The 16,553-nt window shown below is 38.5% G+C and overlaps 1 protein-coding gene across 2 annotated transcripts in view; it reads left to right on the top strand.

The window, feature by feature from the left end:
* ATP2A2 (ATPase sarcoplasmic/endoplasmic reticulum Ca2+ transporting 2) overlaps positions 1 to 16,553 on the top strand; it is a 57,506-nt gene that overhangs the window by 12,574 nt on the left and 28,379 nt on the right. The gene's annotated exons all lie outside the window — the stretch shown is intronic.

The following is a 16,553-nucleotide window of genomic DNA, read 5'->3' on the forward strand; positions in this document are numbered from 1 at the left end:
TAGGCTCACGTGTATCAATTAGATTAACAGATTTTTAGTGCTATCCAAACAAATTACGGTTTTTTTGTAAAATTTCAAAGTGTTTTAGGACCTCCCTTCATGTTGAGAAGATTTTCCTGTTTTTAAAAAAACAAAGGTGAATTACTGTGCTTATTTATTTTCAGTACATTTTAGAAATCTAGTGCTAGTGAGATGAACTTAATCTTGATTTGACAGTTGTGGTGAGCAGTTTGTTAGAATACTAGTTAATGAGCACATGGTTTTTCCTCTTTTGGTTCTTGGCACAAATAATAAGTCAGACTTGCAACTATCAAACCAAATTGATGGTTAAGGGTAATTTCATGACTTTAAAAGCTCTACTTAAAAATATTTTGACATAACACTGAGCCAGGGATGTTAGCCAGAGATCCGAGTTTGGGCTTTTAAAGAGTGAATCCTCTGCCATGCCAGAGCTCTTCACAGATCTCAGAGGTCCTCCTTGCTGTAGGTCAGTGCCAAGTTTTCAGACAGCCCAGAATGCCCCTGGAGCCAGTCAGAACAGCTAATCTTTTTGCAGGCGAATCATTACATTGGGTTCTTCAAATCATTGTGGTTTTTCACACCCTTCTGAGCTCAGCATACTTGTTTTCTTTTTGTGAATGGTCTTACAGTAACACTTTCACATTGACTTGTGGGGAAAGTGTGCTTGTCTCTATTGTCTTACCCACTCTAGTGAGAATTCAGAGTGCTGCATTTCTTGGCTTGTGCTCTGCCGTTTTGACCTTTGAAAGTAAATTTCCAGGACTTCCAGTGGTTAGGACTCCATACTCTCAATACAAGGGATGGGGAACTAAGATCCTGCATGTTGCTTGCTGTGGCTAACAACAAAAACCCGCTACCTTGTCATAGGTCTTCCAGAAAAAGAATAGTGTTGTCTGTCTACCCACACGTTGATCACTTAGGACAGCAAAGTTTGTGTAAATGACCTAAGATTTGCTAGGTTATTAATGTTAACAGAAGTACAACTCTGAATGAAATGTTTTGGCCAGTGGATTTTTTAAAACTTAGTTTTGACATAATTTCAGACTTAAAAGTTGCAAGACTAGTCTGAGTTCCCATTTAGCTTTTACCCAGTTTCTGAAAATGTTTGTTATCACGATAACTTGCATTATCACCTTTCAGTCTATATACATTCACACACTTTTGCTGAATTGAGAGTAAATTGAGAAATGATGCCTCTTTGCTCCTAAATACTTAGTATTTATTTTATAAATCTGTAGACCTTAGTCAGATTTAACCATTTGTCACCATGGATTTTACAGCAAAAACACGAGTTAGAGGGGGGTTCTGGTGCTGATGTAGGAATTAGGGCACAGTGGGAAGGCTGGAGATAGGCAGGAGCTAATGAGAGCAAGTGCTGTCGAGGGCTGTAGCATTACGAATAATGAGGAAAGGATTTTGAGTTTATGAGTAGCAGTTTTTAAGCAGGGATGCACATCAGAATTATCTGGGGACACTAACAGTTTTTACCAGGTCTCAATCCAAAATATTAATTAGGAATCTCTCTTGGGCATGGAATTACAGTCATACATAGTTTGAAAAGTGAGCCTCAGATTTAGGTGCTAAGCAACAGGTTTTGATAACTGGATAGGTTTGGGGGTGGGTGGGAGTAGGGTGTGCAATCAAAGATACTGACAGGATATCAGGTTTAGGTGACTGGGATGTGATGGTGCCTCGTAACTGAGGAAGGAAACGCTGGAGGAAGATAGTTGTCTTTCCACAATTATGTCATGTGGTAGGTGTACTTACAGAGAAGGCAATGGCACCCCACTCCAGTACTCTTGCCTGGAAAATCCCATGGATGGAGGAGCCTGGTGGGCTGCAGTCCACGGGGTCGCTAAGAGTCGGACACGACTGAGCAACTTCACTTTCACTTTTCACTTGCATGCATTGGAGAAGGAAATGGCAACCCACTCCAGTGTTCTTGCCTGGAGCATCCCAGGGACCGGGGAGCCTGGTGGGCTGCTATCTATGGGGTCGCGCAGAGTCGGACACGACTGAAGTGACTTAGCAGGTGTACTTAAAGATCCCCTAAGTATTGCACAAGATTCTGTTTGACTTTGTATATTTTCCAGTTCTCCAGAAGCTTAGTCTGGGAATACACTTTCAGCCTCTCAAACTAAGATATTATAAGAGTTTTTATCCTGGATAGACTATTTCAGTGTGTTCAGTATATTTGAAAACTTAGAGAAATTACCCCCAAAGCATTTATCCTTGGTTTGCATCAGTAGATGGCAGTGGTTTACAGCATCAGATACACCATGATCCTCAAGGCATCATCTTCCCTTTTGAAGAAATAAACTAAGACCAGCTTCTCTTCAATGGAAGTGGTTTTTTTTTTTTTTAATTATTTTTTTATTGAAGGATAATTGCTTTACAGAATTTTGTTGTTTTCTGTTAAACCTCAACATGAATCGGCCATGGCTATACATATGTCCCCTCCCTTTTGAACCTCCCTCCCATCTCCCTCCCCATCCCACCCCTCTAGGTTGATACAGAGCCCCTGTTTGAGTTTCCTGAGCCATACAGCAAATTCCCATTGGCTGTCTATTTTACATATGGTAATGTCAGTCTCCTTGTTACTCTTTCTGTACATCTAACCCTCTCCTCCCCTCCCCACGTCCTCCTCCCCTCCCCACGTCCTTATAGACTTTACATCTATTCTGTCTGTTTCGATTTCTTTTTCTCTGAATTTGGGGTCTCACCGATCTTTCCCATCTAAGTCACTCTAACCACAGAGTTAACTGAGAGAAACTTGGAAATCGTTTTAATTCTTTCCTCTCTTATTCTGTTTCTAAGACCAGTTGATTCTGTCTCCAAAACACGCCCACATTTACTGTTTTTTCCTCAGTCACACCGTCACCTCACACTGACATCATCAGTTCAGTCGCTCAGTTGTGTCCGACTCTTTGCAGCCCCATGAACTGCAGCACGCCAGGCCTCCCTGTCCATCACCAACACCCAGAGTCCACCCAAACCCATGTCCATCGAGTCGGTGATGCCATCCAACCACCTCATCCTCTGTCGTCCCCTTCTCCTCCCACCTTCAGTCTTTCCCAGCATCAGGGTCTTTTCAAATGAGTCAGCTCTTTGCATCAGGTGGCCAAAGTGTTGGAGTTTCAGCTTCAACATCAGACCTTCCAATGAACACCCAGGACTGATCGCCTTTAGGGTGGACTGGTTGGATCTCCTTGCTATCCAAAGGACTCTTAAGAGTCTTCTCCAACACCACAGTTCAAAAGCATTTTGAAAAGCAAATTCTTCGGCGCTCAGCTTTCTTTATAGTCCAGCTCTTACATCCATACATGACCACTGGAAAAACCATAACCTTGACTAGACTGGCATCATATCATCATCGTGTCATGTCCTAACTAGGCTCTGGCTTCCTTTATTGTCTTCTTGCAGTTTGTTCTCTACGCAGAAGCTAGACTTCCCTAAAGGTTATATTAATTCACTTGCTACAACCTTTCAGTGGCTTCTCTCGCATCAGAAATACAATTTTTCTTTTCTTTAACCCTGAACGACCTTGCATTGTATAGCTCCTACTTCTGTGATTTCGTCTAATGCCACTCACTGTGCTCTAGTCATACAGGACTTGTTAGTTTTCACAACCACCAAGCTTACCTGGCCTTTTTTGGATAGTTAAGCAAATTTTATATAATTTATTGGTTTTCCCAATGCACATGTCTCACAGTGGCAAAACTTCGGTTATAACCTGTGTCTACCTGACTTTCACCACTGTGAAATTCCATTCCCTATAATGCAGCATTTTATATGTTGCATTTGATAGTTTAGGAAGGACAGATGACTTACCCACAGTTTGTGTGTGTGACATAGGAGTAATCCTTTCTTGTTTATATTGTGGTAAAATGAACATATTATAAAGTTTACCATTTTAACCATTTGTAAGTATACAGTTCTGTGGCATTAGGTATATTCACCTTGTGCTCCTGTCACTACTATTCATCTCCAGAACTTTTCCATCATCCCAAACTGAAAACTAACAGTGATTTCTCTTTACCTCCCTTCTCTAGGTCCTGGCAACCACTGCCGTTCTTTTAATATTTAAAAAAAAAAAAATTTTTTTTTAAGATGAGTTTGAATCCTTCATCTTAGGTGAATATACTTATTACTAATAGAATTGCTCTAAGCAGCACACATACTTAAACCCAGTTCTGATTTCACCTATTTCTAATTCCTATGTGACGAGTCTTAACAGGTCTTGAGAGTTAGCACTTTTTTCCTCCACTACTTCCCCCACTGTATACTAATTGCTAAAAACATACACAGTGCTGGGATGTTGGGCTCTTGTATACTACCCTTTCTTGAATTTTGACCATTCCAAAGGATGCTGAACAGAGGTGATCACAAGTTTTAGACAGATACTGAACATTTTATTAAACACTATTGTCATACTACTAGGCAACATGCACTTCAAGGGCAGAACTGTCACACCAATCATTGTAATCTTGCTGAGCATGTAAAAAGCTCTCCATAATAAATAAAACCTGAAGTCTGAAGTATGGAGTAGGTTTAGCAATGTAAATATGCTTTTTGTGCAGAACAGATAATTTGACGTCTCTGTGCATGAGTTCAGTAATAGCTGAGCTTAAAGTGTGTGCCAGACACAGTGATACATTTCCTAGTGTTTGCTTTTTAATTGTCAGCCACCCTATGGGTGTATGTACTGTTAGTCACATTTTGAAACTCACAGTTGAAACTGAGTCTTTGTGGTTTATTGCTTCTGTCTTCAGCTACGGTTAACTTACTAGAGAATATACAGTATATTTAGTAAATGTATACGTATTTCACACATTAATTTGTTGGTGGTCCAATTCACAATTTTTTAAAAACAGCTTTATTGAGATACAATTCACATGCCAAAACATTTCACTCCTTTAAAGTGTAATTAAGTGGGTTTTGAATTAAGTGTAATTAAGTGTACAGTCTTTATCACTATCTAATTTCAGAACATCTTCCCCCCCAAAAGAAATCCTATACTCATTAGCAGTCACTTCCTCTGCCCGCCTTTCCCCAGTCCCTGGCAACCACAGTTTACTTTGCTTTTAGGGATTTGCTTATTCTGGGTATTGCATATAAATGGAATCATACAACAAATGCTCTTTTGAGACTGACTTCTTTCACTTAGTATTGTTGCCAGGCGTCCTTTATGTTGCGGCATAAATGTATACTTGGCTTGTGTGTATAATACTGTATTCGTCATGGCTCAGTAGTACGCCATTGTTCAGGTGTGCCACATGTTGTATATTCATTCATCAGTTCACAGATATTTGGGCTGTTTTCCCCTTTCCGGCAATTATGAATAATGCTAGGGTGAATATTTGAGTACAGTTTTTGTGTGAACATATGCTTTCTCTCTCTCAGATATGTACTTGGACAGGAAATTGTTGGGGATAAGAGGGACTTGTTTAACATTTTGAGGAATTTCCCAACCATTGTCCAAAGTGATTGCATCATATTACATTCCACCAGCAATGAATGTAGGTTCCAGTTTCTCTGCATCCTCATCAACACTTGCCTTTTAAAATTTTAGCCATGAAGTGTTATCTCACTGTGGTTTTAATTTGTACTTCCCTAATTTTGTAATGATATTGAGCATCTTTTCATGTCTTTATGTTCTAATACAGTAGTATGTCATATTTAAGAAATGTCTAAATCCATTGCCTATTTTAATTGGGTTGTCTTTATAATGTTGAGTTGTAAGAGTTCTTTATATGTGCTGGTCTATCAGATAAATTGCAAAATTTTCCCATTCTGTAGGTTTCTTTTTTACTTGATGGTGTTATTTGTAGCATAAAAGTTTTTAATTTGGTAAGAGTCCCATTTGTCTTTTTTTATTTCATTGCTTATGCTTTTGGTGTCATACCAAAGAAGCTGTTCTGTGATCTGATGTCACCAAAATTTTGTATGTGGTGTGAAGTAGGGGTCCAGTTTCATTTTTTGCATTTGGATACCCAGTTGTGTCAGCACCATTTATTGAACGGAGAAGACAATGGCACCCCGCTCCAGTACTCTTGCCTGGAAAATCCCATGGATGGAGGAGCCTGGAAGGCTGCAGTCCAGGGGGTCGCTGAGGGTCGGACATGACTGAGCAACTTCACTTTCATTTTTTACTTTCATGCATTGGAGAAGGAAATGGCAACCCACTCCAGTGTTCTTGCCTGGAGAATCCCAGGGACGGGGGAGCTTGGTGGGCTGCTGTCTATGGGGTCACACAGAGTCGGACACGACTGAAGCGACTTAGCAGTAGCAGCATTTATTGAAAAGACTTTGTTGAATTGTCCTGGCACCCTTGTCAAAAATTAACTGACTTCATTTCCTACTACAAAGTGACTATCATTCAATTGATATGTGTGTCTAGCCTCCTGCCAGTACCGCACCATCTTGATTACTGTAGCTTTGTAGTAAGTTATGAAATCATTAAAATTTGAGTCTCCTGGCTTTGTTGTTTTTCTAGATTTTATTTTGTTTATTCAGCTTCCCTTGCATTTCCATATGAATTTTAAGTTTAACTTGTTAATTTGTGCCCCGAAAGCCTGCCTAGATCTGATAAGAATTATGTTGACTCTGTAGCTCAATTTGGGAAATATAGTCATCACAGCAATATTAAGTCTCCTGATGCTTGACCAAGAGTGTATCTTTGTTTATTTAGATCTCATTTCTTTTAACACTCTGTTTCCAGTGTACAAGTCTTATACTATTTTTGTTATGTTTATTCCTAAGTATTTTTTGTTTTCTTGGGAGCTATTTGTAATTGGAATTGATTTTTTAATTTCAATTTCAGATTGTTCTTTTCTAGTGTATAGAAATACAATTGATTTTTGTGTACTGATTTACAACCAGTACATTGCCTTGCAATCTTGGTGGACTCTTACTGTAATAGTTTTCCATGGGTTCCTTAAGATTTTTCTCTCTGTAAGACCATGTCATCTGAAAACAGAAATAATTTTTCTAGCCTGGGTGCCTTTTCTTTTTCTTGTCTAATTGCCCTGGCTGGATTCTTCAGTAGAATGTTAAAACGAAGAGGCCAGAGTAAACATCCTTGTCTTGTTCCTGATCCTAGGGGAATAGTATTCAGTCTTTAACCATGAAGTATGGTGTTAGCTTTGAGTTCCATAGATGCCCTTTACCATGTCGGGGAAGCCTGAATCACAGTTTTAATTTTTAGGTTGTCAATATACTCTTGTTTGGTCTGTTCTGGTGACTTTTCATGGTTTTTAAATATTTAGATCCAAATTAGAAATGGTAGTTAGATTACTAGAACCAGTGGGTCACTGAACCGGGAAAGATGTAACCTAAGGCATTTAAATTGATTTAGATGGAACATTTTGGAAAAATATTTTGTGACTGCTTGACCTGGGCCAGATAAATAGCTATTTATTTTATTCAAACTTACTAAGACTATAAAAGTTCAGGCATTTTAACTTCTACTTTTAGGATTAGTAATCTAGTTGACCCTGCGATTTGACATTTAGCCCAATAATTCAGTTCTTTGAAACTGTAGAAATGAATTTCAATTCTAAACATAGATCTAAATTATTTCTTGTCAAAGTCTTACTCTGTACATGGCCTGAAGGGATAAATGGCGTAAATTGTGCTCTTAGACATGGTAACTTTTATACTGTTATTTAAATTATGAAATTGACTGTGAAGGTTCTTTCTGATGAATTGAAAAACTAGAGAATGTTGCTAATTGTTTTGAAGATCAAAGCGAGTATTTGCAGAAATTAAGAGACCTTTTTGTAGTCATTGTTTGGATGTAAGAATCATCTGACTTGAGATGATAAACTTTTTGCTAACTTCTGGAAGATACATGGTAGAATGGTTCTGCTGTACTTACTAAAGTCTAGTCTGGGTGGCTTTTTTTTGAGGGGGAGATGGAGAGAGCTAAGGAAATTGTATTTTTGATGTTGCTATGCCAGCTAATAACGTTTCCAAGAAGACACTGTGTAAGCATGCACAGCAAATCCTTGTGTGTACTTGTGAGTATCTAGACTACAGGGACCAAATAGAATAGATCTGGCAGGTAAACATGTGGTTACCCGTGTGTTCATCTTCTGAAACTACAGTAACTTTGTATTATTATAATGTCAGGAAAATATTTCTCTGGAAAAATGGAAACCAAAAGTAGTAAAATATGGGTATAATTTATAAGAAATGAACATCAGTGTTTGCGTTTTCTGTATTATTTGCTAATATCAAGGTGAATCAAACTTTCAAAGTCATGAAAGTCTTTAACTTCAGAATTTGGGGGGCGTTCAGCATTTGCATGGGAGGGGTATAATTGACTTCTTAAGGCAACTGTTTTCGAAATTGTTTGAAACAAACTTCTTGTATCTTGGTAACCCAGAGTTGATGAATAGCACAAGGACATAAATATCCTCAGATGACTTCTGTCCTGTAGTATACTCTGGAGTAAATCATATTTTAAGATTATGTAAGTGTTAGAAATGACACAGTCTCAACGTAAAACTGTATTTGCTTTACTTAGCTTCTGGAGAAATTGATTTTATATTTCCTAAATTGAAGGATAAATATTCAGCAGTCGTGCCAGCAATTTTAGGACTTATTAAAAAAGAATAATTCTTAAACTTGGTAACTATTTAAGGAAGAGAAGTTTCACTTTGATAGTCACCTTGCAGTAATGAGATTTAGTAACACATATGAAGTGGCATTTCCAAGCAGTTGAGGAAAAAGAAAGACAAAGTTGTAAAATAGACAGATGACTGATTCATGTAAGAACCTGTATTATTATCCTAATTCCACACGACACTGGACAGAGTAAGTTAACCTAACCTCTACAGAATCTAGTGATTGAAGCAGACTCTTAGGAGCTTTCTGGCTCGAGATGTAAGATTCAGATAACATAGCCTTGTCGTTTCTTTACCTAGGGCTGTGAGCTTTTTTTCTTTTGCTTTTGGAAAAAAAAAAATTGGAGCAGCCTGAATGAATAGTCAGCAAACACTTAATTCATACCTGTTGAGCTCCCTAACACAAATATCAGAAAGTTAATTCTGTGCTGTAGAGCAGAAGGCTTGGCAGACTTTTTTAACAGAGCTACCTTAGAAATATTTTGGGTTTTGTGGCCCCAAACAGTCTCTGTAGGGGAAAAAAATAGTTTTTTTAACAAGAGTTTAAAAAATGTAAAAATCATCCTTGGCTTAAGGGCTGTTTTTAAAAGAAAAACAGGCCTTTAAGTTTGTCCAGCTGCTTAGAGCTGCTTCTCTTAACTTCATGTGCAAGAAAGATTTTGTTAAAGTGTAGATTTTGAGTACTTAGGTCTGGAATGGGCCTCATTCTTCTCCATTTCTACGAAGTTCCCTGGTGAACTATACACTTTGAGAAGCAAAACTCTACAGCAGTAGTTCTTAAGCATGTCTAGAACACAGTTCCTTTAATTAATTAATTAATTAATGAAATCTAGACTCTTTCCAAATACACACGTGCAGAAATCTTGTATGCAATTTCAGAGGATTCTTTTGTCCTTCTCCCCAGAATTCCACCCCAAGATTCTAGCTATTGGTTTTAAAAAATGAAGTTATAAGCGTATACCTAGTTTTATTGTGCTGCACAGATATTGCATTTTTTTAACAAATATTTCAACTTTTCATTATTATAATTGTTATGATCAGTGATCTTTGGTTACTATTGCAAAAAGACTGACCCACTGAGGACTCAAGTGATTAGCTTTTTTTTTTTTTTTAGCAATAAAATCTCATAAAATTAATGTATGTACATTGTTTTTTACATAATGCTATTGCATACTAATAGACTATAGTACAGTATAAACATATCTTTGTATCACTCAGTTTATTGCTGTATTCGCTTTTGCTCTCTTTTTTAATATCTATTTATTTGGCTGCGTCAGGTCTAAGTTGTGGCACACAGGATCTTCTGTTGCGGCCCACGGGCTTCACTTTAATTGTGGCACGTGGCTCTGTAGTTCTGGTGCGGGCTTAGCTGCCCCATGGCATGTGGGATCTTAGTTCCCTGACCAAGAATCTAACCTACATCCCTTGGTTTGGAAGGTGGGTTCTCAGTCAGGGTAGTTTCTGCTTTTGTTTTTGTGGTGGTGTTGAACCCAAAATATCTCTCAAGGTATGGCTGTATAGCATATGATCCAGCATTTCCACTTCTAGGGTATATATTCAAAGGAAATGAAATCAGTCTCCCTAAGAGGTCTGCACCCCTGCATTCATTCATTACAGCACTGTTTACCTAAGTATCCATCAGTGGATAAATGAACAAAGAAAATGTGTCTACACACACACACACACACGAGTATTATTGAGACATAAAAATGAAGGAAGTCCTTCTGTTTGCAGCAACATGGATCACCTTAAGTGAAAGAAGTCAGAGAAAGGCAAATGCCATGTAATCTCACTTACATGTAAATCTTTAAAAAAGGAAACTCACTCTCACACACATGCAAAGCAAACTTAGAAACTCATGTTGGTGGTTTCTGGCATGGGGGTGCAGGAATTAGGTGAAGGTGGTCAGAAGGTATGAAGTCCAATTGTGAGACAAATGTGTTCAGGGAGTATAATGTACAGCATGGTGACTGTAGGTAACAGAGTTATAGTCTATACTGGAAAGTTGCTGAGAGTATATCTCAAGTTTTCATCATAAGGAAACAGTTGTAACTCTGTGAGGTTGATGGATATTAACTGATTGTAGTAATTTCATATAGTATATATATAAATGTTTTGTACCCTAAACACTGTGTTACAGGTTGGTTTTTATCTCAACAAAATGGGAAAAGTCATTACAGTTAAATTGTAAAATATTGTCTGATTAAGCAGTCTGCATGGTGTTGTTGGAATATTGTTAAACAGTTTTCACCTGTTCCTAAAATGATAAACATCGCTCAGAGATGTAGAAGCAAAACTACGTGACCAAATAAGGATTGTTGTCTTTTGTCTTTTCCCCATACGGAGTTGTTTCACAGTGAGAAGGATGAGAGAACAGAACTAGTTAGAGATGCAGATCTGAGTCATCTGTAACCAAAAAACAGTAGAAATCATTATTTTAGTTTTTCCTGTAAGGAATATCTCTGTTTTATAGAGCTGTAAGTTCTTAATCTTAACTCGCATATAAGCAGATCAACAGTCTAAAACAGAAATCAGCGTGGATGCTCTTAGAAGCAGAGGGTTTTGAAACCTAGAGCAATAATTTATGCATTGCTGTGAGAACAGCTAAGACACTAAGAACCATGAGTTCTGAGGAACTCAGAAAGGTATTCCCAGTCATCAGATCATGAAGGACCAGTTGGTCTTGAAGCCTGACCTGAATTTCACAGAGCTGGCATTTCCTCATTTCCTGTAATCACCTCCTCCCCTCTCCCTGTGACTCAGTGGTAGTTAAAGTACAGTAAGTGCCAGTCTTTCCAACCCTTATTATTGTGATTAAGATTTGGGGAAAATTAGAAGAAACCACATAGTGTAGGGAACACATTTCCTAAGTGTGACACAAAACTACCAACATCACCAGATTTGACTGTGTAAAAATATAAAATAACTTAACTTTGAAGATGATAAAATCATTTTAAGAGATAAAAGTGCTTCATGTTAGCAGCTGCTGCTAAGTCACTTCAGTCGTGTCTGACTCTGTGTGACCCTATGGACAGCAGCCCACCAGGCTCCTCTGCCCACAAGATTCTCTAGGCAAGAATACTGGAGTGGGTTGCCGTTTCCTTCTCCTGCTTGGTGTTAGCAGTAGTCAGAATACAAGATTGAGAGTATGGGGAAATGGCAAGAAAATTAATTTGGTGGAAGTATACATTTGTAGGAAAACTCTGTTTTCTGTGAATCTTTTCTCCAGAAGTAATTGAAGTACACAAAAGGAAAATTGGAAACATGTAGATGGCTGTGAAAATAGTGACTGACTAATCACAGGATGGCTGTGAAATACCTGTGACCTTAAGCAAGTTACATGCCTCATTTTCCTTATCTGTAAACAGGGAATGAAGATAATCATAGAATTCATAAAACTCTTATAGCAGTGCTTAGTATAGAATAAGCATTCTCCAAAGTTGCGCTTTAGAGATGATTGCTTTAGGTATTACTATGTAGCCATTAAAAAAGAATGAAACAGGTAAGTACATACCAATGTTAAAGGTTTGTAATTTTTATTTTAATGAAATTTTAGTAAGTGTTATCTATAGAGAAAGGTGTTTGGTAAATAGTGTTAACAGATAAATAGATGTTTGGACAAGGGAAGTGAGGGATGGGTTTTCGTCTTGTAAAGAGCATGCTTTACTGTTGTAATAAAGAGAAATGCATGTTGGTATCCCAGATCCTGTGTACTCTAACCTTGCGTAACCTTGCTGTGGGCTGCCTCCACAGCATCTAAGGAACCAGTTAGCTTCCACCTCTAGCAGCTAAAAACTTCCCTGCCTAGGAACAGCTGTGCTACTTTTTCATTGGCAATTATGTATTATGCCAGTTTTATTATAAAATGTTCCTTATAACGGGGAGAAGGCAATGGCAACCCACTCCAGTACTCTTGCCTGGAAAATCCCATGGATGGAGGAGTCCGGTGGGCTGCAGTCCATGGGGTCGCTAGGAGTCGGACATGACTGAAGTGACTTAGCAGCAGTCCCTTATAAGGAGCTAAAACACACTTGTCTGTTCTGTACCTTAGTTTTTCTCTGTGGAGGCACATAGAAGTCTGATTCCTCATCCTGTGATGGCTTGTTTTACCATCTTGATGGCTTTCTTTGGTGCCCATGCGTCTTTTTCATGTTTCTCTTTCCCTACTATATCTCTAGTCCTCTGCTAGCATACATGTCTTGTTTTCAGTCTGTATCTTAAACAGTAATCACTGTTAAACTTCATTCAGCTCAACCAGGGCTAAGATCTCTTTGATCCTGACTTTTCATTGTTTCTAACTTTGTGACAGTCTTCAACTTGATAATTATCATAAGTTTCTGGTGCCCCTCCCTTTCTTTTCTAAAGAAAATGATGTGTGTACAGGTAACTTCAGTCCATAGCAGGTATTTTATTTAGTGTGCACCATGTTCCAGCACAGTACCAGGCCTGGCAAATCAGTGATGACTGAGTGACTGCCTTTTGGAGCTGGTGGGTCCAGTGGGGAGGACACATCAAACATGTAATGTGATGAGTATCAGGAAATGGGCATATTCTGTGGGCACATTGTGATGGATACCAACCTGATCTTGAAGGTTCGAGGAAAGCCTGGCTGTTTGTGAAGACTTGGAACTTTTGAGAAACTGAAGATCATTGTGTTTGAAGCAAGTCTAGTAGGAAGAAGCTGTTGAAAGGTTTTAAAGAGAATGATACGTCTGCATTTTTAAAAGATGTGTTTCATCATGGATAATATATCCAACAAATTGGACTGGGAACAAATATAGTATAAGCTATGGTAGTTTGTAATGTTCTTCCGTGCTCACCCTGAGGCCTGGAAATAGTGTTAAGTAGGCAGGTAGAGCTTCTCAAGTGAAGAATTTCATTCATTCTTTTTCCTAACTACAAAATTTATGACTCAAATTAGGAGTGAAAGTGTTGGAGTCACAGTTAAATGTTTAACTAATTTAGGTTAATTCTATTATGGCTGGCTTCTCCTCAGAGCCATTTGAACTCAGAAACAATAGTGGTATTTAAGAGGTAATTTTCTGATCTTATATATAGTTTTCTTTAAAAAATAAAAAAAAAAAAGATTTGCTCCAGTATTCTTGCCTGGAAAAGTCGAAGGACAGAGGAGCCTGGCAGGCTGCAGTCCATGGGGTTACATGACTGAGCATGTGTGCATGAGGGTGGAGGGTGACGGGTTGGTAGCAATAAACTGGTAGAACTTTAAAAAAAAAAAAAAAGATTTGAATAAACTGGTAGAATTTGCCACAATACGTTAGATTTCTTTCCTTACATATAATCAATTCAAAAAAGGCCTTTTCTGAGTTGTGCTGATTTTAACTGTCAGTGTTTTTGACATAATAATATAACCAATGTTAAATCATCCTGGCCTTATAAATAGTCTTTCCCAAATTTTAAGATTAAGAAAGCTTGTGTTCATTCGGTTCTAAAATGTGGCCAAGTAGTATTTTCCTTTAAATGGCTTTTACTTGTGTTCTTGGTAACTCATCATAAAGTGTGCATTGAAGAATTTGTTCAGAGTGGAAATCTGTGTTGTGATAGCGGGTTTTAAAGAGCTACAGACTTAAGGAGCCAAGAGCTGAATTTTAAGTGTCAGATGTTAAACAGAAAGTAGTTTATAACAGAGTTTACTCTTCTATTACACTGCCTGAACTCAAGAGACAAAAAAATTTTCAGAGGAAAAAATTGCAGAGCATCCCGTTGGCAAGAGTAAGAATTTTCCACTACCACTTGCCCTGAGGGCACTGACATGCCCCATCAGGGAAATATCACTGGATGTGATCATCGGAACAGGCTGCCTACTCCTCTTGCACAAAACCCTCTGTCTGGAATTCACAGAAGCCTGCAGACAAAAGAAAATTATGTCTTAGTTGAAATCTAAGTGAATCTTTGTTTTCATGGATCTTTTGCTTCTTTAGACAACCAGCTTCCTCGTAGATTTAATCCTGAATTGACTCCTCCAAACCAAAAGCAGAGTCACACAGTAAATTAAAGGAAGTCTTTCATTAATTGAAGTTCTTTAGGCAAGACTCCTATTGCTACCTTTAGTTTCCTGTCTAGAATGAGGACGAGTTGGTCTGGTCAAGATGATGCAAGGGAGTGTCTTTCTCGCTAAGAGAATACTAGAACTTGGCAGGTTTTTAAGGCCAGTTTGGATTTATGCTCTTAGTACCTTTTCCACACAGGAGAAGAGCATGGCAGCCCACCCCAGTGTTTTTGCCTGGAGAATCCCCATGGACAGGGGAGTCTGGCGGGCTGTAGTCCATGGGGTCACAAGGAGTCAGACACGACTGAGCGACTAAGCACATGCGCACCTTTTCCACAGAGAGATCATTTTGTAATGGAAATAAACGTGAAACTTTTAAGGTAGTACATTTCCCAAGTGTTAGGGACTTAGGGTCTTCTTGGCCTAGAGCTTCGCATACAAGGCACATGAGAAACAGCACACAGGAAAGACTGTTCTAAACAGGCTCTTCACAGGATCTGGGATACCAGTTACTAAGCCTTTTTTCCCCTTGTATTAATTTTTTAGTGTGCTTGGAGAATTTCTTTAAAATAAAGGATTCCTGGATCCCAAATGCACTGAACCAGGCTCTTAAAGAGCAAGCCCCAAGATTCTGTAGTTTATAAAAGGTCCCCAGGTCATCTTTTAGTTCCTAAATACATAATTGCCTTCCAGTTAGAATGGCTGTTACAGGATGGAAGAAAAGTTAATAAGAGCATAAGATCAATTTTTAAACAACTTCCTGTGTGGTCCAGTGGCTAAGACGCTATGCTACCAACACAGGGGACCCAGGTTCGATCCCTGGTCAGGGAATTGGATCCCCAGGTCATCTTTGAGTTCCTACATATGTAGTTGCCTCCCATTTAGAATGGTTGTTACAAGAGGGAACAAAAGTTTAAAAAGGCATGACATCAGTGTTTAAGGACTTCCCAGTCACTTGTTTCCACTAGCATTTTACATCTGACTCGTTCTTGAATATTTAACCAATAATTAAACGTATATCAGTATAATTTCTGTACAACAGAGATAGCCTTCATATATTTAAAACAGACTTTTAGGAGAATCCCAGGGACGGGGGAGCCTGGTGGGCTGCCATCTATGGGGTCACACAGAGTCGGACACGACTGAAGTGATTTAGCAGTAGTAGCAGCAGCAGGAGTAAAAATAAGCTGGTTTCTCTGTAATGCAAGTTTAAACTTTAACATAATTTTAAATGCTGCATGTATAGTATCAATCCCGCCTTAAACTAGTAACTTACATGTTGACTGTGTTACTGAGGAAAAAAATTAATCTTAGTATTTCTTGCCTCAAAAACACATTTTTCATTCATTTTTAATCCTCTGAGCTGCCACTGAAACACAGCAAAATAAACGGCAAGATACAACTTCTGGGTCCTCAGTTCGAATATTAGATTTGCTGACCTTAATAAAATTGTGGCCAGGTATATGAGAGTACAAGCTAGAGCTAATATATGAAGTTGTTTAAAAGAGATTCAGCTCCAGTATAAAATGACACCTTGTGCTATTTTATTTTATTTTTTCCTTTTTGGCTGCACCATGTGGCTTGCGGGATCTTAGTTTCCCAGACTTTGAACCCACGCCCCTTGCAGTGGAAGCACGGAGTCCTCACCCCTGGACCACAGAGAATTCCTGGCATTCTGCTTTTAGACTGGTGGTTTCCATTCAGTTGTTACAGTGCAGGTGGGCCTATAGATGGTGGTGACTGCTATGCCATGTTAGAAGTTTTCTGCTCCTGTAGGGTCATGGCATAAATTGCTTCAGACGTTAAAGGAACATTGTTAGGTAATTTTTCCATTTAGGGTCACGCACTCAACATTGAACTTGGATCCTTTTCATGTTCAAGGTTATGTAGGGTCA

This window comes from Bos grunniens, chromosome 17, assembly GCF_055505025.1.
Source record: "Bos grunniens cultivar Pamir isolate PY7600 chromosome 17, Bosgru_T2T1.0, whole genome shotgun sequence".
Lineage (NCBI taxonomy): Eukaryota > Metazoa > Chordata > Mammalia > Artiodactyla > Bovidae > Bos > Bos grunniens.